Below are 18,803 nucleotides of genomic sequence, written 5' to 3' on the forward strand. Positions count from 1 at the left end.
GCACTGGGGTTTCGATTTCTCCTGGACAGAAAGTTGAGGGAGGGGGAAAAAAATATTTGAAATACATCTCAAGAGTGTGCTCTGTGAGAGCGTTTTAGTCATTTGAACTGTACGTGTGTTTTTAAAGAACCTCGACATTTATAATGATGTAGAATTTTTCACAAATCATAACACTATCGTTAGTGATTGGTGAAAATTGCATCTGATCTAATATAGTTTCCTTAAGCATACTCGAATGACACATTTCCATGCAAAATAATTTCATAAATGAGCAAGAAATACTACTATGCTGATTCCTTGCTATTTTCCTGGGTGATGCTGTCCTATAGGATTGAAAATAGGAATGAAAACTGTTCTCTTGCAATCTGTCTTCCAGGAATTTCTGACATAAATGTACAAGCTACAAGAGGGTTTCTAACCTTAACTAACATAGGCTGATTTTCAAAAGCTCACTTATCAAGATACCGATTCTATTTACAGTCCTTATCTTCTCTTGAAAAGCAATCAAAGTGCACCACCCACGGTACCATGAGAGGTCACCCAAAACCAATTTCTTTTCCTCAAAAAATAATACCCAGGTAAGCAAAGGACACAATAGGATTATGATTTAAAGCTTTGAAGTTTTTTTCCAATTCATTACACTGCTTTCCTTCATTACAGTGACAGGTTACTAACTCTCCCATAGCAACACTCAACACTGAAAACTGTAACACTGACTTGTGGAAGCTACTGACCAGCTATTATGGAGGTGGGCAGGTTTCTTGCCAGGGGGGTTCAGAAACAAAACTACATGTCAGTTAATGAGAGACCCTATGCTGCGTTTGGATAGGTCTGCTACAGATTGGTGGTGTTTATAACTTACAGTGCAGTGTTTTCTCTGGTAACATTTCTCCGTGGCGGACCACCATAGCAAAACAAACAAAAAAAATAACCAATCAATCATCTAATCCAGCCTCAGTGATGCCGGCCCCCACTAACCGTACACACATTGCGGAATGTGTTGCAGCTGGTTAATGGCAATAATAGACTGTATTACACTGTCATTTGGCAGATGCTCTTATAAAGCTTTAATGAAATGAGCTTAGTTAGGTATTTTCCAAGGAAAAGAAAAACAGACAAGGTATGTAAACAGAGCAGGCATTTAGTTAGGTGCTGGGGGGGGGGGGGGACGCATCTCTCTCCTCGCTCTCTTAAACCCCTCGCACACATACTGAAACCCGTTTATGTTTCACAATTTTACCAGTGTGGTGTGGGAATTGGAGCAAAACAGTGGAAGTCTAACCGTAAATCCACCCCGTGGCGACTTAGTAACATTAGCGGTAACTTTCCGACACGGCTGCAGTGTGAATGCGAAACTATAACAGATTACTTTGTTCAAGGGGGTTCGGGGGCTTCTCACCCTTTATTCACTATATCAATATTTGCGGGGAGTAGCTACACGGCGGCACCCCTTACTTTACCATTATGGAGGACTGAGTGGGAATGAAAATGTATCTATCCAGTGTTGTTTTTACCTGATACATTAATGGGTTTCGTATGTGAAAGGGAGCGGTCACACGACAGGGGAGACACAAATCAGCCTACATGGATTCATATAATTATTTACCTCCATAGACAGAGAGGGAACATGGCATCACTAAACAATACAATAATAATAATAATAATAATAATATATATTTTTTTGTATAACGCACAAAAACTGTGGTTCAGCCAGGATAGCATGAGTATTGATACACGGGTGCATTATTACTCTTGTTATTTGTAGTAATGTTGGTAACAGTAATAGGAGTAGAAGTAAAGGAAACAACTGTTCTCACTGCTCTCTACGGAAAATATCAATGATGAGTATCAGCCTGAAATGTGCTACTATCTGGCTGTTACTTTGTTTCTTAGCCAGCTAGTATTTATCAGCCTTCATCTTATGACATTATGTTAGGCTCCATCCATTCTGCCCTCGACATTATCATGTTCATGCTAATGCGAATGTGCTGTCAAAGACACAGACTGCGGACGGACTTGTTAAATATAGTCGCCCTTAAAGCCCATCTTGCTGGCTAGCTTCCCCTCCATCCTCTCAGCACGGTCTCATATCTTCAGACACACGTCATAAAGATAATGCACAATCAGCCACAGGGCCGCCTCGTAATCAGCTAGTGGCCGGGTTACACTGCGCAGCCTGTCAAAGTCATGAAATCGAGACCTACAGGATGCCGAAACTGTGGAAGTAGGGAAGTGGTACTCTTTGGACCAGAGGAAGTATTTCCGGACTTTGGTTCTTATATAGCTTATGGTTTCAGATTTTAGCTACCTATTATAACAATTGATATATCCATCCATCCATCCATCCATCCATTTTCCAAACCGCTTATCCTACTGGGTCGCTGGGGGTCCGGAGCCTATCCCAGAAGCAATGGGCATGAGGCATATATATATATGTGTGTGTGTGTATGTGGGGTTCAGGGGCGTTTCTTGTGCCAGTGTATTCTTCTATGTGGATGTTATACAAAAACCCACACTTGACTTAACTGGAAAAATAGCTGAAACACAGTTACTTGTGTTCTTATTGCCTTGCATAATATATGCATGTTAAATGCCCTCATGCCGGCCTACACCTTCATTTGCTCATATTTATTGGTCTTACTGTGTTGTATGGAACTATCCAAACTTTGGCCATCTTACGGTACCATGGTGATACTCACCAACTTATTTGTTTCAGTGATTGCAAGATTGGACTGAAATTTTGGGGAAGAGGAGGATATCACCAAGGAGCAGGACCCATGAGCTAGAAAGGGTGTTTATCTCAGAATATCCCAGTGCTGAGAGCAGTGAGCAGTTTTGCTGATATATGTGACCAGCCAGGGGTCGAACACTCCCGACTGGAAGGGAAATGGAATTGAAAAAGTGAGGGGCATCATCTCAGACTGGAGTTATAGGGCTGTGAGGAATTTGAGAATTTACACCTACCAAGGGGGAGGGGTGCAGAAGGATTGTCCTTTGGAAGAAAACATTTTCTTGAATGAAATGAATTCATGGCTTGAATTCATTGTTTGGTGGCAGGTCTAGGTCATTTTCTGACCAAGACCCCAGGCCCCATCTGTAGCCACTGATATCTTACATCCTTTCAGTAGGTCCCTTCCTTCAGCTGCAGGCACTGTGCAATGCCTGGGGATGGAGCAGTGAGAGGCAATTACAGAGATCTCAGGCCTCCACTAAATGGTACACAGCAAGAACAGCTGCATTATGCCAGATGTGAAAGGAACAGCAAGGTTGTCATACCATGTGACCACAGCAACTGAGGGTTAGCAGAACAATTTGATTGGTTACTCCCACTTAACTGCATCGATCGACTTTCAAGGCTGTCTTGGTACAAGTGATCGAGGGGTTATGTGCATGTGCGTCACAAAGGTGTTTAGACTGAAGAAAGGCAGTGTGGAATATGTATATAGTATGTTGTAAGGCTAAGAAGCGCTAGCTAGCTGGAGGGAGATGGCGAAGAGCGATGGAAAATTCAATAGGAACATGGAATTGTTCCCATCAGCGGCGAAGACCAGGTGGTCAGGTCATCAGCAAATATGAGTCACCTATCTGGGGAAGAACAAATGATGAGTAGAATGTGAGTACGCCAACTCCCACTGGTTCCAGACATGTACATTTTATTTTTAACCAGAATGAGTGGGGGGGCAAAAACTTGTGATAATAAGAGGACAGCGAAAATCAAACTATTAACTTGGCCCTGATTGCTGAAACTAGTACTCAGTCATTGGGCCTCTGATTGATAGGTGCACAGCTGAGGTGACTAAGAGGGACTCGAGTGCTGAGTTACAATGCGTCTTGTGAATGACAGTGTCATTATCCATTCAAATCATCTGGAGGTTAGTATTGCCATGATGAATGGCCACGCCTGTGACCAGAAGCACTGGAAGAAGGCGTGCTGAGGGTGATGGTAATGCAGTGTCAGTACACTGCAAGGCAGTGTGCCCATTCCTACAGTGTTCATCAATAATACTTCAAGAAGGTACCAAAGGCATGGAACTTCAACTTGTTGGTTTTCCAGTGGCGTAAAAACTGGCACCGGCACTGAATAACAACACAACGTGACACACGTCCCAGCTGTCTTTCAGCTTCTGATTGGCTGAACACACCTGATCCTGGTAATCAGCAGTGTGTAGGGCAGGAATAGCTGGAAAACAAGCAGGGCAGTGGGTCCCAAGGTCCCAGTTTGAGAACCACTGCCTAATTGAATGGCCAGTTCAGCTCATGTTGGCACTGTTTCCTGTCTGCTGTCAGAAGTTGATATCCTGGTTTTGGCAGTCATGTTTTGTTGCGTTTCCTTTTGCAGTTTAATTAGTGCAATAAATGTTTAAATTTGAGAATACCTTATCTTTACAGAGAGTCGTGATCTCAATTCCCAGCAAAAAAAAAGCAAAAAAATTGTGATTCACATTTCTTTCGGACTCGTGCAGCCCAATTTATCAGAGAAACGCATAGCATCATATTAATGATCTTACAGTGACAATGGGGATACTACTGATCACCAAACCACCACTGAAATAAGTCTATTGACTATTCCGACTTCCAGCAGCCTGAGTTCAAAGTGTCTTCCTGTGCGTATGCCTGTGACTGCACTGATTTCCAGGCGTAATATCACAAAACTCAGATAAGGTCAGTGTTAAAGAGTTATTTTCGCATGTGAACAAGGTCAACACATAGAAAAATATAAACAAACACAGAGTTTAATATTTCATTTTGTGCATGGTAGGCTAATATAACATTTTCTGCTGAGGCAGCAGCAAATCTTTGCGGTTTACTTAGGGTTGCTTCGATCAGGATGGTTGAACTCCCTGGCTTTAACCTGAGCTGTATCGACCCCAAATGAATTTCCAACCTTTGACCAGCCGCTGTACTGCGAAAACATGCATCGCCATCAAATAGCGAAATACTGACAAGCTCATGAACCTATCTTACTTTTAAAAGCAAAGACTTGTATTGGCAAATTAATTTTTGCAGATTACGTGACAATCTTCTCATCATCAAATACGTTGTGCCACAATGTATCATATCAATAGCAGCTTTGAACAGGGACGGATTACGGACCGGGCCAGCGGGGCCGCTGCCCAGGGGCCCTTGGGGTGCAGGGGGCCCGTGGGGCCCCTAGCCCAAAACAATTTGCAACGCTTATCAACAATGTATTTTCGTTTGTCTATTTTAGAGGGCCTACATCCTTTGATCCTCTGCCTACAAGGGCCCCTGACCCTATAGGGAGGGCGTTTGGCTGCCAAGGGCCCTTGAATTGTGGTGGTTGTGGTGGTGGTGGTGGTGGTGGGGGGGGGGGCCTCGCAAACGTTTTGCCCAGGGGCCCACACAACCCATAATCCGTCCCTGCCTTTGAATAGCTCAGTTTGTAGTACTGTAGTAGTGAGTAGTGAATAACTCAGTGATGGACTTCAGAAGCCTAATTATGGACATCCTTAGGTTGCTGGTTCAATCTTCTTGCTAAGTTTAATGTAACGCATGACATAAAAACACATGGTCCAAACAACCCAGAATGGTGGAACCAGTAATAATATTCACCATAATTTCTTTCTCCAACAAGCCATCAGTAAGGTTGAAATAAAGGCTAAACTAATTCACGCAGGGACATGAGTATAGGAAATACACATTTTGTAGATGTTCATTATCGAAAAAATTATGCTTTACACTGTACCTTTAATTTTACGTAAAATAAAGTTGTCCTCCGAAGAGGGGGGGTGGTCGGCAATAAAAAGAAAAAAATGCTAATTGTGGATGTGAGTTTGATATGGTAAATGCTGGATATAGTAATCAGCAGTTAGGGAACTTTTTGGTTTCCAAACAAATTATGCCAACACTGGAGAAAGAAGTTGATAAGACCAAAAGTCTCCATCGGTGTCCGTTATACCGAACTCAGGGATGTTGATGAAAACACATCCAATGTGCTAGTTCATTTGAGACGACATCATCCGAGTGTGTGTACGACCAGAGCAAGGCAGAAACAGCCTCTGCAAGTTGGTAACATTTAGTCACATTCAGCTAGAGACAGGTAACCACACTTTATAGAGAACACAGAATAATTGTTGTGATGTTATATGTTAAATTTGAAAATTTATTTGATATATTTTTTTACAACGTACACATAAGTTTCTCTTACTATTCAGATAAGTCGATGGATGCATTACCTTCGGTTTACAAATTATAATTGTGTTTGCAATTTAATAATAAATAATCTAAGAGCAAATTCTGTTTTCCCTGCTGTACGAAAATTGCACTGAACCGTGATCTCATAAGCCAGGTTTGTACTGAACTGTAAACTGTTTTGTGTACTGCAACACCCTGTAACACTAAACATAAAAAAATGTGATAAATTGTTGTTTAGTTTCCACAGCCACTTACATTCCCTTTCTGGTCACACAAAAAGCTGTAGAAGGGCATGTTTTATTTATTTTTATTTCAGATTTAGGCACACAGCTCTGCGGTTTGCCCCCAGAAACAGCATACTCACGTGATTCAAATGTCATTACTTAAAAACCTGATACTGGCTTGAAGGAGCCGGGTTTTTGGAAGGAGTGTGTGTCCCAACAAGTTAGGGCACTCTGCCCATGACCAGGAGGTTACCAGATCAAATCCCAGGGTTGGCAGAGTGATTTCACTGTTGGGCCTTTGAGCAGGGCCCTTAACCCCGAATTGTTCCAGGTTCTGGCTGTCCCTGCTTTCCGAATGAGTAAAACAAGTAAAATGTAAATATCATGTGTACTGTAGCTGATGCGTAAGAATTATAGAGACCTGACTGAAGATTAGTAATCTTTAGATAAACCAACCATGCAATGTTTAGCAATTAACTATGAACCAAATCAAAAGATAGATACAATTTCAGTTTTTTTACTTCTATGGAAATATTCACCACATTTTTCTTTTAATGCTGTAAAATTGCTTCGATTCTTAGCTTTCTATTTTGGAAAAAAAGGATTACTTTTAACCAGAGACCCTTGGCTAAAGCTAAATGAAGCCTTGTGAAATCATGCTAGGTCAGCTTAAACTGCTACGGAAATTCTTTTTTTCGAGTGTCTTTCCATGACGGTCCACAAACCTTTATCTATGAAGTTCTGTTCAAATGAATATGTTGTCCACCGCAAACTTCAACAATGTAAAAAAATTGGCCACTATATAGAGTCTTATTAATAATGCCAACACCATAAACCATGGCTAAAAATGAGAGATACTAAGGTTAAGACTTTTAGACCAGCCCTTGTAATTTCATGGCCTAATGAAGGCTAACCTAGCATTATCTACAAAAGGAGGAGTTGTTGATCATTATACAAGGAGTGCAGCTTAAATCACGGTTACAGTCATCGCTTACAGACAATTAGATGAGTTTTGCTCCACGCTAGATTGAAGGTAAAATATCTTCTACAAGACAGGCAAGTACAAATAACAAGCTAAACACACAGCTCAAGCCATATCTATTTCTGATACAGTAAATTAACGAACAGTTTAATGACTGCTCTACTTCAGCATTGTTTTCTATCCCTCTTGTCACATTTAAATACAATTAAAAATGCAATGTCCTTGTTCTGGTGATGGCCTTTACAGTCAGAGAGCTCATTTGTTATAGCAACTTATACCATGGCAATGTGCTGTTCTAGAATCTGAAGGGTACAGAATGATTTTCTATAACCACACATGTAGTGCCGGCCAAGCGAATCACAGTAGTGCATTATTAATGCATGATTATCATCTTTAATTCCAACTAACGTTACTTAACGGAAGCTTTAAAAGCAAATAAATTGCTACAAATCATTTAGACAACAATACTGCTTAAGGCTAAGGACCAGAACTTGTGGTCAGTGATTAAATACCAAAATTACTTACTTATGCAATGCACTTGTAGTAAAGTCATACTTTATACTCCTGTTTAACCTGGCTAAAAAAAACTGAACGCATGTCTGGTTTTAATAATCGGTAAACAGGAAGTAAGTTGAGTTTTACCCATAATGCTGCTGAACATGAAAAGATGCATAAAGCTTAATGAATAAAAAAATGGCTGAATATAATATATCTCATTATTTTTTTTGTTTGCCTCTGGAATGCATGGCCTAGAATACATTAACCTAGGGCTCGGCAACCCTGTGATATGGGCAAATATGCATTTAACTAAAAATATAGAAATGCGTGAAACTAAAAAATAAAGAAAACCAATTTCGAGAGGGCATCTCAGTTTTAAATCACTCGGACGCGTAACAGCGCGAAGGTGACTAATATTATAACATTGTTCAGTTCTGTAGCGATAGTCGTCACCCTTTTTCGTTCGCCCCTGCAGTCGTCTAACTCAGCTGGCTATAATATGTAAACCGGAGGAAATATAATTATTTTTATGAAGACCTGGGAAGGCGTGGTGACGATTTACTACAAAAAGTATATGAAAGAATTAGGAATCCCAATAAATGTTGAAGCGTACATCCAACCTCAGGTACAGCATACCATCTAAACGGAGACGTCCTCTTGTGGTAGAGACTGAGGAAGATGTAAATGATGCCGTTAAAACATCACAGAAGCGCACAGTGGGCTGCCTCATTCACATACAGCTAAAGAAATATCTAGATGAAAAATAATATTAACCCATGAATAAATAATTTACCTTTAGGAAAGTATTATCATAATTATGTTGAGACATGAAAATGTGAGTGCGGCTATCGTTCTGAGAAGAGCCGCAGTCACGTGGTCAAAGAGCCGCACGTGGCCCGCGACCCTAACCCTAACCCTGCATTAACCCTTAAAAGTTAACATTTTCAAGATGACACATTTGGGTGAAGGAGGGAGAAGACTGCCAGTGGGCGCTATGCGCCTTCTGTCCCCAGAGTCAGGGCAGTTAGAATCAACTCTGAACTGTAAATTACACTATCAAGACCAAGTGGGTAAGTGCCTGGGGAGAGACAAAGGCTTGAGCATTAAAATGATCTTGTCAGCTACGTGTCTGGGCCAAGATGGCGACACTGGAAATAACGGACTCAGTGATCCAACTGCGTTTTGGCTTCCTCTTCGCAAAGAACATAATTTCAATTAACTTCAAAATTCCGCTGGCTTTGTTCCTGTTCTATTACAGCTGACAATGAGATCCAGAGACCTTGTACTGCTTCACTCGTCCACAGGGGGAACCTTTAACGTGACAGACTTCAAATCTGGAACAATTCGTGAAACTCTCTAACGAATTAATATTTTACATTCATCAGGTAAAACTGTCTTCTTCAGCTGGGGCTTTTGCATGAATTCGTTTTGCCTAATGATGTAAAACATTATGCATGAACATTATTCATATAGCAGAAAAATACTGTATGTAGAACACTGTGTTCTGGTCAGATGGATGACGAACCAAGGTTTAATTTATTTGGCTTTTTCGCAGAAGTCAAAATAAGCCTGACCTTCAGTATGACAGACTGAAGATTAGAAGACGTGAAACATTAAACTGTTTTGCTGCTATACAAAGCAATCCCTGGAGGTCAATGTTGGAAGATTGCTTGAATGGAAGGCATTTAATACAAACAAGGAGAATTGCTATTTGCTTATGAATACTGGATTCATTGTGGGGAAAAAAATCAATTAAAAGCAAAAGACAATGGCAAAAAAATAACAGATTTCCTATTAGCAAATACCATCTTTAACCTGTGATGCATATCGTGAAGGATTTTTTTAATTACTTGTAAACACTGGGCATACATGCATAGATAAGGCTCTTTCTGTGTATTCCGTGTTGCTATGAGACATTATCTTAGGTAACCTTACTGAACTACTTTAGTGCCTAAGTGTAGATGTGTAGAACTCCGCAGATGTGCATGATGAACTTCGGAAGCGAAAAAGAGAAAATGAAGAGAGAATATATCACATCATCACTAGGTGGCACTGCTGAGCTGGATTTCCGGAGGCTTTGCTCCTCAGCTGAATGCGGACGATTTTATTTCTCGTGGTTACAAACGGTGCCAATCCAACAGAATTCTCACAGTACAAAAAATCCCTGTAGGCAAAAAAAAAAACATGCAAGATAAATATAATAATAATCATTCAGCTTTTATAATCCCATGATTCAACCGGTCATGTCTGTGTGAATGACAGGGAGCTGCGTTTATCTGCCAAATCCACTGTCCATAATGCTGCTTATACATAATGTGCTGAAGTAGAGCTTTGCATAATGTCTCCGGTATACAAAGGCAAATCTAAATGCATCACTGTATGTAACAAAATGGATGAACTGGAAATAAAATTAACATCGGCGCATAATATACACAATGTTTCACATGCACAATGCAAACTGTCATGCCTATTTTTGAAATCCACGCTGAATTATATGTTTTATTAGTTCAATATTATCACGAAAAATAAGCAATTTTTTCTAGGTCTGAGCTCAATGTGAAACAAGAGGAGCATCCATCCCATAGTGACCTGGTACCACAGAACTTTTAATCATATCTGTCATATTACAGTAATCTAAAATAATCTGCATAACCCAAGACACCAAACTGCTAACATTAGATGTACGGCTACACATTCTTCTTGGCCTCCTGCATTGACAGGGACCCTCCTATTTCTTACTTCTGGTTAGCTGGTGGGCATTTTTATTATTCAATTAAAAACTAGGCCTCTTTCATGTTACTCTCAAGGCAGAGAACCCATAGACTGGTAGCTAGGACTGGATTCAATGATACTTGCCTCAAAGAATCTAAGAACAGAATGCGCTAAAAAAGTGCTCTTATCTGTCTGTACAGACATCAAATAATATTCTTGCTTTAACCCAAAGATGATGTTTACAGGATGGTCCGTATAAGCAGATTTCATATAATTGTTCTGAGTTCTAACAACTAAAACAGCAATCTTTATTTATATAGCGGTACATATAATTGTATTTCATGTGATGCCTCCCACTTCTGACAGGATGTCTAAAACAATTGTCTTAATTGCGTTGTTTTCTCAGATGGGTGAGATGAATCAGTCTGTGCAGTATGAATGGACACAGAACAGAGTCAGTTACTTCATGGCTGATGACTGTTCTGATGATTATCATGGAGCCTTAGACATGACACCAGCAGTTTCGCAGCATGCTCAGATGCTAAAGGCTGATCAATAATCCTGTGCAGGATTGCAGTAGCCTGACGCGCACCCTCCCCAAAAATGCAACTGCATATCATGGGGAGGCAGACCATGCGCAAGTATAAAAGCTCGCAACAGCATAGTCCACATGAGTATCTACGGAGTAAGCACTGTGTAGGCGTGACACGTAAGTGTAAATCGGCCTTAAGGCAAATGAGTGGCAGCTATAATTCACATTAATGGCAGAGGACTGCACAACTTTTTACAGCTCATCGGAAACGTGAAACGTCGCAAGACAGCAAATCACGTTTAGTGTCATTTTATGCCCTACACGTAATGTTAATGCAACATAACTGAAATTCCAAAATGATCCCTTATTGTGTTATGTTAATTTTAATCTTTTTACCACTTTCAACATTTTTTCTTTAAACACAATATAAATTCAGGATAGCTATGTAGTCTAGTCATACAATTTAGATAGATAGATAGATGATTCAATATTTTAATTAGATTCTTACCTGTATACTGTGTTGCTTGCAATTACACTGTTTTCTGACTCTGTCAATGACCTTGGACATTTAATTTAAATCAAAGACAATGTGATTCAAACTGAATGCCTAATCAGCGGCCATTTTCCTTCCGGAGATTCCCTCATTACTGTCTTGCTTAACGGACACGCAAAGTGATTCAGGTGGCTTACAGAGCCAGCCGTGTCAGCCGAGGTCTTCGTGAGCAGTGCTGTCCTCAACCGGGTGCAGATTCTGGCAGCTTGAGGCAGGAGCCTGCAGATAATCACATGTACAGATCGCGAATCACATGGTACACCACAATGATCCCGAGTAGATGACTAACATGCATATCCTGTCTCACCCATGTTCTTTGGGTGCTGGAAGGACGCGGTCTCTACATGCACGGTGGGAATGGATATTTGGCAATGAATTAAACCCTATCTGGGAGTGACAGTAAAGGGCCAAGCCTATGGGAGGCTCAGGGTGGGATTTGGGCCATCTTGCATGTTCCTGTAGAGAGTGATCACCACCTGCCATATATAGGGTAATGAGAGCCGTTAATGAAAGCCAATCAGCTCATTTTAGCCTTCTTGTCAAGTCAGGGCTATTTAGTGGGACAGAAGAGCAAAGAAAGTAGGAAGGTTATGACTTTGAATTCAGGGGCAGCATCCTTGTACAGTATCCTACAGACTGCGATTTCAGCAATTGTATGAGTTTATTGCAAGCCACACTACGAAGCCTGGATAGGAAAGCAAGTTTGATGTATGTAGACTGTGCGATGATAACAGCTACTGAATCACAGGCTGCGACACAAGTCAATATACAAGAATAAAATGTGACAAGTGTTGGTTGGTTAGTAGATGTAGGTCGTAGAAGCAGTCGTATTGTGAGCTGGTCATGCTAAATATCTGACATTGTCAAAAATGTGTCCCAGCCTATCTTTGGTTGCAAGACCATGATGACATTCATCTTTGATCCGCACGTAGAGTTTGAAGCAGCGCCACAATTTTCGAGCCATAACTCAAAGGTATCGCCACCATTCTTTCAATTGGCAATCTTTCCCATTTTCCCCATCACAAAAATGCAGTCTAGAAATGCGCCTTTTTACCGAGTCGTGAAGGCTCCACACAAAGGACGTCTGCTAAGATCCACCGCGCAGAGGAAAAGCTGCAGTGTCCCAGCTGCAGTGTCCCAGCTAGCCAATAGGAATGGTGCTTCTTGACTCAAGGGTAAGGGCGGAGACTGCTGGTAACGCAAACAGGAAATCATCTGTACGCCAGAACATCCCACACAATACTTTCCATTTCACTTTTGTAGAATGCACCCTACAAAGGCTATCCATTCGAACACGTCTTTAAAATTTGGACATTCATGTGCTGGGTCAGCTGTGACCATTGATGTTTAGGGGTTTTGGGGTTTGAGTGTGCTGATTTAACGGGCCCTCGTTCCCTTTCTGCAATGTTTCATTAACAAAAACACCTTCAGTGTGTTGAATCCTTACTACCCCGTGCCTTTGTGCTACCCCGTGCCTTTGTGCTACCCCGTGCCTTTGTGCTACCCCGTGCCTTTGTGCTACCCCATGCCTTTCTGCTTCCCCGTACCTTTGTGCTACCCTGTGCCTTTGAGCTACCCCGTGCCTTTCTGCTACCCCGTGCCTTTCTGCTACCCCGTGCCAGTCCTCTGTGCTGTAACCTTCCACACAGGAAGCGTAACGTACATGGTAAAATGCAGCAAAAGCCTTTAAAATCTGAGTTTTGCCAGCGCGGGCGGAAACTCGCGCATGTGTCATGCCGAAGTCAAGGAGTGCCAGAGCATGGAAAATAAAAGAACTGGGCTTAATGGGAACGGTCGCATTTATTGCCGTAATCATTTGGACCGTTATTGCATCTGTGTGCATTTGTTCTTGCTGATTGCCTGGTTTACGGGGGCTGTCCGGCATGAAGTTAGCTGCTCCACATTCTGTGAACCACCCATGCGTTGTTTTATTCTTCCTATAATGCAACCAGTGGCGATAATAAAAAAAAAACAACTGATTGACCTGAACAAACATGACAGTGTCCGCTGCTATTTCCATAATGCAAGACAGCGGTGTGCAGGCCAACATAGTGCTGTCTCTCCAGTATGGACTGAGGGTTTGTGCCAGTTGTGTGTTGCTCAATCCCCAAGATAGATTTTTTTTCATTGAGTCGGAGAGAAGCCTCCCGGAATGCAAAGTTACCTGCTGCTTCCTCCCATATTTTCTTCCTTCAAGAATGGTCAAAATGGTGCGTGGCTACATTATTGTATAAACAGAATCCACAACTGCAGTTTGTTTCGCATATTTATTCACCTTAGTGAGTTCATTGTATCTTCTTAAATTTGTACCTATTTAGCAAGTGAACAGACAATGCCTTCAAGTGACAGAGCATGATACAAGAAAACACCTTCCACAAAATCATTAAAATCAGCCCCCGACGCCCGTTAAAATTCATCACGCGAGAAGAACTTCAAAGGAAAAATTCAAGAGCGTTACCGTGTAAGGAAAAGAAGAAAAGAAAAATCTTCACGAGTCTCCGTGTTCCTGATCCCCCTGTGATCTCCTGTGCTCTCCTTGTGCTCTCCTCCTTCCTGAGACCAGCTGTCTCTTCGCGAGCGTCACACTGTACTCATTTCACCCAGATCCAGCTTGGCAGCGGTAGAAGAAAGAAAACTGCATGTCCCTGGAAATGACTAGATGTCACAGTCTCTCGCCACCTCACTCCGCCTTCCCCCAAAGTAGCGGCGAAAGCTAATTCGAGAATATTACAGCTTAATTTCAGACGCAGTAGCCGCATATAATTTCAGATTTATATTCACGTAACTTACTGTATGGCATGTGGCGAGATTATAACTGTAATTGAGGTCGACATACAAGCGCAACCAAAGATCTATTTGCACTGAGACACGCTGCGGCACTTAACAGTCCTGACTTGTTTGTTAAAGGATTGCCCGGCTCCAGTGGTAAGTCACACTCAGGGCTTTCCTAAAGAACATGCAGGTTAAATGTGGGGGAAAAAAAAAGATTCAGAAAGTTTGGGTAGCAGTGAATCTTCCCCCAGAGTGCCATTCTGCCAAAACCTCCCCGGGAGCAGGGCACAAAATTAACCGCTAAGTCAGAGAAAAACCCCGAATAGCATCCAGGCATCTCCAGGCCCCAGCAGGCATCTCCAACCTCGGCTGGAGTCTGTATTCATGATCCACTGCCGGAAAAAAACACAAACGCTTGTCTCCAGTTCGCTCAAACCACATGTGTCATCCTCAAGAGCGCAGGGAAGACGGCTTTACAGACAGACGAAACAAAAGTGAAACTTTTTAGCTACTGCGGGCCCTGCTTACAGTTGTACAAACAGATGCTTTGCTGCCTCAGGACCTGAGCGACTCGCATAGGAGCCATGAATTCTGCTCCATACCAGAGAACATCAGTCCAGCTCAGTGTGTGAAGCAGACTAGACCAATTAGGCAAATCGATAATCCAAAAAGAATGGCAAGTAAACATCAGAAGGGTCAAAGAGAAGGAAATAAGAGCTGTGCACTGGCGTAGGCAAAATCCAGACCTAAAATTCCCACCCTGATAATGACAGAAATATTGTCAGGTTAAAGCAATTCTACATAAAGGACTTGGCTGATAACCTCCCATGGTGCCTGAGACAGATCAATATCTGCAGGAAGTATTTGGTTGAGGGTATTTTTGCTGAAAGTGGCATAATTTAAAGTGCATCTGAGCAATTGTTTTTTCACAAGCGGGCACTTTGCATTGCACAATTATTTTTAATTAAATAGCTGACAGTAATTTACAGGCACCTACCTGTCGTATTGTTTGTTTATTTTTTTGTGTAATATTCTGTTTTGTCGATATAACATTTGGTGTCAAAAAGCCGCCGGGTGCAGAAAATCGGAGCAGGGGAGTGGGGGGGGGGGGTGGTGGTAAATGCTGTTTCATGAAACTGAGGCTTGCTAATGGATGCAGGCTTTAAAATCCAAACCCCTATAAATCTATTAATCACAAATACAGCCAGTAAATGACCAGAGGGGAAAAAATATTGAGGAAAACACCTCGCACGTTCACGAGGTCCAGCTAATAATAGTGAAATGCCCGTAATCGTGAAATTATGCTAATTGGTAGGACAGAGGCAAAATAATTAAAGCTAAACTAGAGTAATTTTGTCAGGGGGTCACGGAGGACGTGTCCTTAATGAATTATGAGCAGTGCCAGTGGACACGAGGCTGGGAATCCGCTTTGTAAGTCCAGCTGCATCTGTGTGTGCTAGACACTGAGCACCTGCTCTACCTGGTTCTCCCAGAGGACGGAAGGATTTCTGATGTGTCAGAATCCCTCCCCCCCACCTTTCACAGTGTGTCCACGTTTAATGCGCTGTTTTGATGCATATGCACAGTCCCAGTCTGCATAAAGTATAGATATTGAAAATCATCCATGCCCAAATTCTGTCGTTCAGCACATCAGCACCTTAGCGTGAGTCAGCAACACGCTGCCCGGCTTTAAACATATGTAGTCTTAGGGGGGCACTGTGCCTCTATGTCGGTGAGGCTGCATCTAAAGTGTACCCTGACTCTCAGTGTGGGTGGGGGTGAAAAGGAGCATGTGGGTGGTCTAGCAAAGGCCCCCACTCGTGCTCATATAAGTGAGGATGAGGACAATGAGCTCTCCATCACCCTGTCCACAAGAAATATGTATATATATATATATATATATATATATATATATATATATGTGTGTGTGTGTGTGTGTGTGTGTGTGCCCCAGAACAGAAGAAGATTACTTATATACACACACAGCATTGTGCAAATAAAATAGTTTATATTATGTTTATGTTGGTGTAAAACTACAAGTTTTTGCCTGTCAAAGCATAGCCATTTCAACACTTCTCGCCCCACTATTTGCAGTCACCGTTTGTCCATGCGTTTGTCAACTCGCCCACTAGCACGCCACGTTTGGCTAATCAATACCCCCTCAAGTTATTTAACTAATTACGTTAATTAATTAGGCGAACTGGTGGTGAAATTTAATGAAGACATAGAATGGCTGAGGTGCCCTGAAGGATAGATAGATAGATAGATAGATAGATAGATAGATAGATAGATAGATAGATAGATAGATAGATAGTGGATGGATGGTGGAATGAAAGGGTAGATAAATAGATAGACAGACAGACAGATAGATAGATAGATAGATAGATAGATAGATAGATAGATAGATAGATAGATAGATAGATAGATAGTGGATGGATGGTGGAATGAAAGGATAGATAAATAGACAGACAGACAGACAGACAGACTGACAGACAGACAGATAGATAGACAGATAGATAGATAGATAGATAGATAGATAGATAGATAGATAGATAGATAGATAGATAGATAGATAGATAGATTGATTGATTAATCCCAAAAGAAATTTAGGGCACTAAATATGACCAAATTGGATAAATACTTCTAAGCATTTTTTTTGCCACCAAAGACTTTTCCTCAGTATTGTATATATATATTTATGCACACAGTGTATGTACATTTCAGCATAATGATAAGGCTGCAATCAGCTGCTTTCACAGCAGAGTTCTGCAGCATCAGGCAGGTGTTTGTTTATGGCTTTTGCGGGAAGCTTATCGGCAGCCCAGCTTCGGGAATCGTCTGCTCTCAGGCTATTCATTCTATGTCAGTCTGAAAAAAAAACAATCATTCTAGGAATGGCCGCGCAGGTTCTGAAGTACTACTGCCCTGCGCAGGGCAGCCTAGGGGCAGCTGTCTCGCAATGCCTCCTTTCTGCAAGCGCTTGCCTGCGGAAAGAGCACCGTGGGTCCACATTGAGTGAGTGTTTGCCTTAAAGAGCAAGGTCGTTTGGAAGACAGAGACGGACGGGTCCTCCCGACATTAGTGTGGTTGGGGAACGTCTTACCTGCGCCTTGCAATCAGAGCTGGGCAATCTTTCACCCAATAGGAAAGGAAGGGCAGTAGGATAATTGAGTAATGTGTCCCATTGGTCAGAGCTCGAAGGCAAACACGCAATAAAGACCAAGAGAAGACATATCGAGCTTGGAATTGGCAGTGGTGAAGCCCACAGCTCTGTTCTGAGCTGTGATACATAACGCGTGTCTGAACACACACACTCTCACCTTCCATTAATACACGTTTTGTTAAATATAGATTTACGGAGCAAATACGTAGAATACAGAAACTGGTGTATGTCTTTTTAAAATTAAAAAAATAAAAAATACTTACGTGGAACAGGTGGTATCATGGAAGCTGAAAAGAGGGGGCATTTTTGGGGTGGTCTGTCTGTCTGTCTGTCTGTCTGTTTCAAAGGAGAGCAAGACGGATCTGGAAAAAGAAGCATTCAAATGTACCTATGCAAACGGAAACTAAAGGCTCATTTCATTCCCTTAATTAATTGTCAATTGACCAAGTATCTACAGTATACAGATATATACACTCTTGTCATTTATCCTCCTGCTATATTGCCCAGGGCTCATCCGACATGATATCGGACGCCAAATATTAGACGACTGTTGGATGTTGTAATATACAAAAATATATCCATGACCAGGCATCACCCCTGCTACAGAACATACACTCAGGATCTCAGTCCTGCATCTTGATGTTTTAATGATAATCTTTGCCTCACCATTGCTTGTCAAGATCATTGTATTGCAAATTCCAACCTCAGATCAATAATAACCCATCTTTGCGAATCACAAATTCACATTTTCTTATTTTTTGCTTCCTACATTAAAAACTCAAATTCAAGCATGCGCATGACATCCTCAGTGTTTATCTGAAAACTTAACAAGCCATGCTTCATCTCTTCATGCATTCATGCATTTTCTATGTCCCGTCATCCAATGCTTTTAGGCCCTACAGCCTACCTAGGGAAGGGCAGGACTGCGGAGAACCTGGAGGGGATTCCTCTCTATGACGATGGTGATAGTTTTCATAGTAATTAACAAAATTACTCACACTGGAATGTCAGTTTGACCTCTGATATGTCTGCATCCCACAGGTGAAATCGCCCCCCTTTATTAGGGTAAACACCCCGCAGATCTGAGGATACCATCCCATACACAGAGACACCTGAATGTGACAGTGACAAATGACCTATACTTACCTGATCCTTATGGGTTGAAATTGAATGTAATCAAGACAAATGAGACTTGCTGGACCAATTACATCCGC

At 41.7% G+C, this 18,803-nt stretch overlaps 1 long non-coding RNA gene across 1 annotated transcript; it reads left to right on the forward strand.

Moving 5' to 3' along the window:
• The first annotated feature begins 8,791 nt into the window (after positions 1-8,791).
• On the forward strand, positions 8,792-10,272 carry LOC125714889 (uncharacterized). Its single transcript, XR_007383877.1, has 3 exons — positions 8,792-8,927; positions 9,116-9,242; positions 9,413-10,272. It is a non-coding gene; the product is annotated as an uncharacterized LOC125714889 (long non-coding RNA).
• Positions 10,273-18,803: the final 8,531 nt, after the last annotated feature.

This window comes from Brienomyrus brachyistius, chromosome 19 (assembly GCF_023856365.1).
Source record: "Brienomyrus brachyistius isolate T26 chromosome 19, BBRACH_0.4, whole genome shotgun sequence".
Taxonomy (NCBI): domain Eukaryota; kingdom Metazoa; phylum Chordata; class Actinopteri; order Osteoglossiformes; family Mormyridae; genus Brienomyrus; species Brienomyrus brachyistius.